Raw genomic sequence first — 6,218 nt, 5'->3', positions numbered from 1 at the left:
CTCTCCTCTCCAGTTGCCCTCCCCTCTCCTCTCCAGTCGCCCTCCCTCCCCTCCCCTCTCCAGTCTCCCTCCCCTCTCCTCTCCAGTCGCCCTCCCCTCCCCTCTCCAGTCGCCCTCCCCTCTCCTATCCAGTCCCCCTTCCCTCTCCTCTCCAGTCTCCCTCCCCTCTCCTCTCCAGTTGCCCTTCCCACTCCTCTCCAGTCGCCCTCCCCTCCCATCTCCTCTCCATTCGCCCTCCCCTCTCCTCTCCAGTCGCCCTCCCCTCTCCAGTCGCCCTCCCCTACCCTCTCCTCTCCAGTCGCCCACCCCCTCCCCTCTCCTCTCCAGTCGCTCTCCCCTCCCCTCTCATCTCCAGTCGCCCTCCCCTCCCCTCTCATCTCCCCTCTCATCCTCCCCTCCCATCTCCCCTCTCATCCTCCCCTCCCCTCTCTCTCTCTAGAGAAAGGATCCAACAGTCTCTCTCTAGAGAAAGGATCCAACAGTCTCGCTCTAGAGAAAGGATCCAACAGTCTCTCCCTCTAGAGAAAGGATCCAACAGTCTCCCTCTAGAGAAAGGATCCAACAGTCTCTCCCTCTAGAGAAAGGATCCAACAGTCTCCCTCTAGAGAAAGGATCCAACAGGCTCTCTCTCTAGAGAAAGGATCCAACAGGCTCTCTCTCTAGAGAAAGGATCCAACAGTCTCTCTCTCTAGAAAAAGGATCCAACAGTCTCCCTCTAGAGAAAGGATCCAACAGTCTCCCTCTAGAGAAAGGATCCAACAGTCTCTCCCTCTAGAGAAAGGATCCAACAGTCTCTCTCTAGAGAAAGGATCCAACAGTCTCTCTGTAGAGAAAGGATCCAACAGTCTCTCTGTAGAGAAAGGATCCAACAGTCTCTCTCTCTCTCTAGAGAAAGGATCCAACAGTCTCTCTCTCTAGAGAAAGGATCCAACAGTCTCTCTCTCTAGAGAAAGGATCCAACTGTCTCTCTCTCTAGAGAAAGGATCCAACAGTCTCTCTCTCTAGAGAAAGGATCCAACAGTCTCTCTCTAGAGAAAGGATCCAACAGTCTCTCTCTAGAGAAAGGATCCAACAGTCTCCCTCTAGAGAAAGGATCCAACAGTCTCTCTCTAGAGAAACGATCCAACAGTCTCTCTCTCTCTAGAGAAAGGATCCAACAGTCTCTCTCTCTCTAGAGAAAGGATCCATCAGTCTCTCTCTAGAGAAAGGATCCAACAGTCTCTCTCTAGAGAAAGGATCCAACAGTCTCTCTCTCTCTCTAGAGAAAGGATCCAACAGTCGTTCTCTCTAGAGAAAGGATCCAACAGTCTCTCTCTAGAGAAAGGATCCAACAGTCTCTCTCTCTAGAGAAAGGATCCAACAGTCTCTGTCTCTAGAGAAAGGATCCAAAAGTCTCTCTCTAGAGAAAGGATCCAACAGTCTCTCTCTCTAGAGAAAGGATCCAACAGTCTCTCTCTCTAGAGAAAGGATCCAACAGTCTCTCTCTCTAGAGAAAGGATCCAACAGTCTCCCTCTAGAGAAAGGATCCAACAGTCTCTCCCTCTAGAGAAAGGATCCAACAGTCTCTCCCTCTAGAGAAAGGATCCAACAGTCTCCCTCTAGAGAAAGGATCCAACAGTCTCTCTCTAGAGAAAGGATCCAACAGTCTCTCCCTCTAGAGAAAGGATCCAACAGTCTCCCTCTAGAGAAAGGATCCAACAGTCTCTCTCTCTAGAGAAAGGATCCAACAGTCTCTCTCTCTAGAGAAAGGATCCAACAGTCTCTCTCTAGAGAAAGGATCCAACAGTCTCCCTCTAGAGAAAGGATCCAACAGTCTCTCTCTAGAGAAAGGATCCAACAGTCTCTCTCTAGAGAAAGGATCCAACAGTCTCTCCCTCTAGAGAAAGGATCCAACCGTCTCTCTCTAGAGAAAGGATCCAACAGTCTCTCTCTAGAGAAAGGATCCAACAGTCTCTCTCTAGAGAAAGGATCCAACAGTCTCTCTCTCTCTCTAGAGAAAGGATCCAACAGTCTCTCTCTCTAGAGAAAGGATCCAACAGTCTCTCTCTCTAGAGAAAGGATCCAACAGTCTCCCTCTAGAGAAAGGATCCAACAGTCTCTCTCTAGAGAAAGGATCCAACAGTCTCTCTCTAGAGAAAGGATCCAACAGTCTCTCTCTAGAGAAAGGATCCAACAGTCTCTCCCTCTAGAGAAAGGATCCAACAGTCTCTCTCTAGAGAAAGGATCCAACAGTCTCTCTCTAGAGAAAGAATCCAACAGTCTCTCTCTAGAGAAAGGATCCAACAGTCTCTCTCTAGAGAAATGATCCAACAGTCTCTCTCTCTCTCTAGAGAAAGGATCCAACAGTCTCTCTCTCTAGAGAAAGGATCCAACAGTCTCTCTCTCTAGAGAAAGGATCCAACAGTCTCTCTCTCTAGAGAAAGGATCCAACAGTCTCTCTCTCTCTAGAGAAAGGATCCAACAGTCACTCTCTCTAGAGAAAGGATCGAAAAAGTCTCTCTCTCTAGAGAAAGGGAGTGAAGTAAAGGTAGAGAGAGGGAATAAAAGAGGGTGAGAAAGAGAATGAAAGAGCAGTAGTGAAAAGGAGGTCAAGAAAGAGGTAGAGAGGGAGTATCAGAGGGATGTGTAGAGGGCCATAGATCCCACCTTTCTGCGTGCCTCTCTCTCTCCCGCTCTCTTTCCCTGGGCGCATCATGTGGTGAGCGATGCTCCATGGAAACATCCTGTCACATCAATCAGCATGAACTCTCTCCTATCTTCTCCTCCTCTTCCATCCGTAAATAAAGACAGGATGATGTCATTCATCTCAGGCAGTGCATACCTCAACATCTCCTTAACCCCGAAGGCTTTCCTGCTGACAGGAGAATAACGTTGCTGGCAATTATCAGACGACAGATTGTTTAATGTAGAGAAGCTATTTTAAACCAGTGTTTTTACCCAAACTCGGTCCTGTGTCATACAATGGTTTGAGCTTGGACAGCAGAATAAGCGTCACCCTGTGGAGAGCTACGAAGTCACTAGATAGGAAACGTGCTTAGATAGAAGCCCGAATCAAACCACATTGTCAGACAGTATACCACTTAGCAGACACTTTTGTGTGTATTGTGATCCCTGGGGGGAATTGAACCCACCACCTGGGTGCTCGACCACATGAGTAATACCGGCAGGATGAGAAACTGAACTGAAAGTGAAGTGGAATCAATGTTTCCAGTAGAATAGAGTCAGAGTCTAGTAGAATAGAGTCCAGTAGAATAGAGTCCAGTAGAATATAGTCCAGTAGAATAGAGTCCAGTAGAATAGAGTCAGAGTCCAGTAGAATAGAGTCAGAGTCCAGTAGAATAGAGTCCAGTAGAATAGAGCCCAGTAGAATAGAGTCCAGTAGAATAGAGTCAGAGTCCAGTAGAATAGAGTCCAGTAGAATAGAGTCAGAGTCCAGTAGAATAGAGTCAGAGTCCAATAGAATAGTGTCAGAGTCCAATAGAATAGTGTCAGAGCCCAGTAGAATAGCGTCAGAGCCCAGTAGAATAGAGTCCAGTAGAATAGAGTCTGAGTCCAGTGGAATAGAGTCAGAGTCCAGTGGAATAGAGTCAGAGTCCAGTAGAATAGAGTTAGAGTCCAGTAGAATATAGTCAGAGTCCAGTAGAATAGAGTCAGAGTCTAGTACAATAGAGTCAGAGTCCAGTAGAATAGAGTCAGAGTCCAGTAGAATAGAGTCAAAGTCCAGTAGAATATAGTTAGAGTCCAGTAGAATAGCGTCAGAGCCCAGTAGAATAGAGTCCAGTAGAATAGAGTCAGAGTCCAGTAGAATAAAGTCAGAGTCCAGTAGAATATACAGTAGTCAGAGTCCAGTAGAATAGAATCAGAGTCCAGTAGAATAGAATCAGAGTCCAGTAGAATAGAGTCAGAGTCTAGTGCAATAGAGTCAGAGTCCAGTAGAATAGAGTCAGAGTCCAGTAGAATAGAGTCAGAGTCCAGTAGAATAGAGTCAGAGTCCAGTAGAATAGAGTCAGAGTCTAGTAGAATAGAGTCAGAGTCCAGTAGAATAGAGTCCAGTAGAATAGAGTCCAGTAGAATATAGTCCAATAGAATAGAGTCCAGTAGAATAGAGTCAGAGCCCAGTAGAATAGAGTCCAGTAGAATAGAGTCAGAGTCCAGTAGAATAGAGTCAGAGTCCAGTAGAATAGCGTCAGAGCCCAGTAGAATAGAGTCCAGTAGAATAGAGTCTGAGTCCAGTAGAATATAGTCAGAGTCCAGTAGAATAAAGTCAGAGTCCAGTAGAATATACAGTAGTCAGAGTCCAGTAGAATAGAATCAGAGTCCAGTAGAATAGAGTCAGAGTCCAGTAGAATAGAGTCAGAGTCCAGTAGAATAGAGTCAGAGTCCAGTAGAATAGAGTCAGAGTCCAGTAGAATAGAGTCAGAGTCTAGTAGAATAGAGTCAGAGTCCAGTAGAATAGAGTCCAGTAGAATAGAGTCCAGTAGAATATAGTCCAATAGAATAGAGTCCAGTAGAATAGAGTCAGAGTCCAGTAGAATAGAGTCAGAGTCCAGTAGAATAGAGTCAGAGTCCAGTAGAATAGAGTCAGAGTCCAGTAGAATAGAGTCAGAGCCCAGTAGAATAGAGTCCAGTAGAATAGAGTCAGAGTCCAGTAGAATAGAGTCAGAGTCCAGTAGAATAGAGTCAGAGTCCAGTAGAATAGAGTCAGAGCCCAGTAGAATAGAGTCAGAGTCCAGTAGAATATAGTCAGAGTCCAGTAGAATAGAGTCAGAGTCCAGTAGAATATACAGTAGTCAGAGTCCAGTAGAATAGAATCAGAGTCCAGTAGAATAGAGTCAGAGTCTAGTACAATAGAGTCAGAGTCCAGTAGAATAGAGTCAGAGTCCAGTAGAATAGAGTCAGAGTCCAGTAGAATAGAGTTAGAGTCCAGTAGAATATAGTCAGAGTCCAGTAGAATAGCGTCAGAGCCCAGTAGAATAGCGTCAGAGCCCAGTAGAATAGAGTCCAGTAGAATAGAGTCTGAGTCCAGTAGAATAGAGTCAGAGTCCAGTAGAATAGAGTCAGAGTCTAGTGCAATAGAGTCAGAGTCCAGTAGAATAGAGTCAGAGTCCAGTAGAATAGAGTCATAGTCTAGTAGAATAGAGTCAGAGTCCAGTACTGGATCATGAATAGACTAAATACAACTGTCTGGTCTGTCTCTGAAACCTACAGGTGCCTGGGGCCTGTCTCTGAAACCTACAGGTGCCTGGGGCCTGTCTCTGAAACCTACAGGTGCCTGGGGCCTGTCTCTGAAACCTACAGGTGCCTGAGGCCTGTCTCTGAAACCTACAGGTGCCTGGGGCCTGTCTCTGAAACCTACAGGTGCCTGGGGCCTGTCTCTGAAACCTACAGGTGCCTGGGGCCTGTCTCTGAAACATACAGGTGAGGGTAAGGAGGGAGGGCTGAGGGAGGGGGTGAGGGGAAGGAGGGGTAGTGGCGGGAACCTTTGATGATTGACTGAGAGGGCAGGTGCCTACATGTTCCTGTTTGGTCTCTGTGAGGCTTCTCAACCACCGACCACATTATTCCATATTCATGGTGCCTGCCTTGTCTTTATTTTGCAGCTTCGCTCTCTCTCTCTCTCTCTCTCTCTCTCTGCCTCGCTCTCCCTCTCTGCCACGCTCTCTCTCTCCGCCTGTCTCTCTGCCTCTCTCTCTCTCTCTGCCTCGCTCGCTCTCTCTGCCTCGCTCGCTCTCTCTGCCTCGCTCGCTCTCTCTGCCTCGCTCTCTCTCTCTGCCTCGCTCTCTCTCTCTGCCTTGCTCTCTCTCTCTGCCTTGCTCTCTCTCTGCCTTGCTCTCTCTCTGCCTTGCTCTCTCTCTCTGCCTCGCTCGCTCTCTCTGGCTCGCTCGCTCTCTCTGCCTCGCTCGCTCTCTCTGCCTCGCTCTCTCTCTCTGCCTTGCTCTCTCTCTCTGCCTTGCTCTCTCTCTCTGCCTTGCTCTCTCTCTCTGCCTTGCTCTCTCTCTCTGGCTTGCTCTCTCTCTCTGGCTTGCTCTCTCTCTCTGCCTTGCTCTCTCTCTCTGCCTTGCTCGCTCTCTCTGCCGCTCTCTCTCTGCCGCTCTCTCTGCCTCTCTTGACTCAGTGGGTTGAATACTTATCTAATCAAGATATAGTGCTTTATTTTTCATAAAACATTTTCAAATGTTAACATTTTTCTTCCACTTTGACATTAAAGCGCTTTTTGT

Source organism: Oncorhynchus keta, chromosome 28 (genome assembly GCF_023373465.1).
Source record: "Oncorhynchus keta strain PuntledgeMale-10-30-2019 chromosome 28, Oket_V2, whole genome shotgun sequence".
NCBI classification, from domain to species: domain Eukaryota; kingdom Metazoa; phylum Chordata; class Actinopteri; order Salmoniformes; family Salmonidae; genus Oncorhynchus; species Oncorhynchus keta.
The sequence above is the reverse complement of the archived record's forward strand: the minus strand, read 5'-3'. Positions refer to the sequence as shown.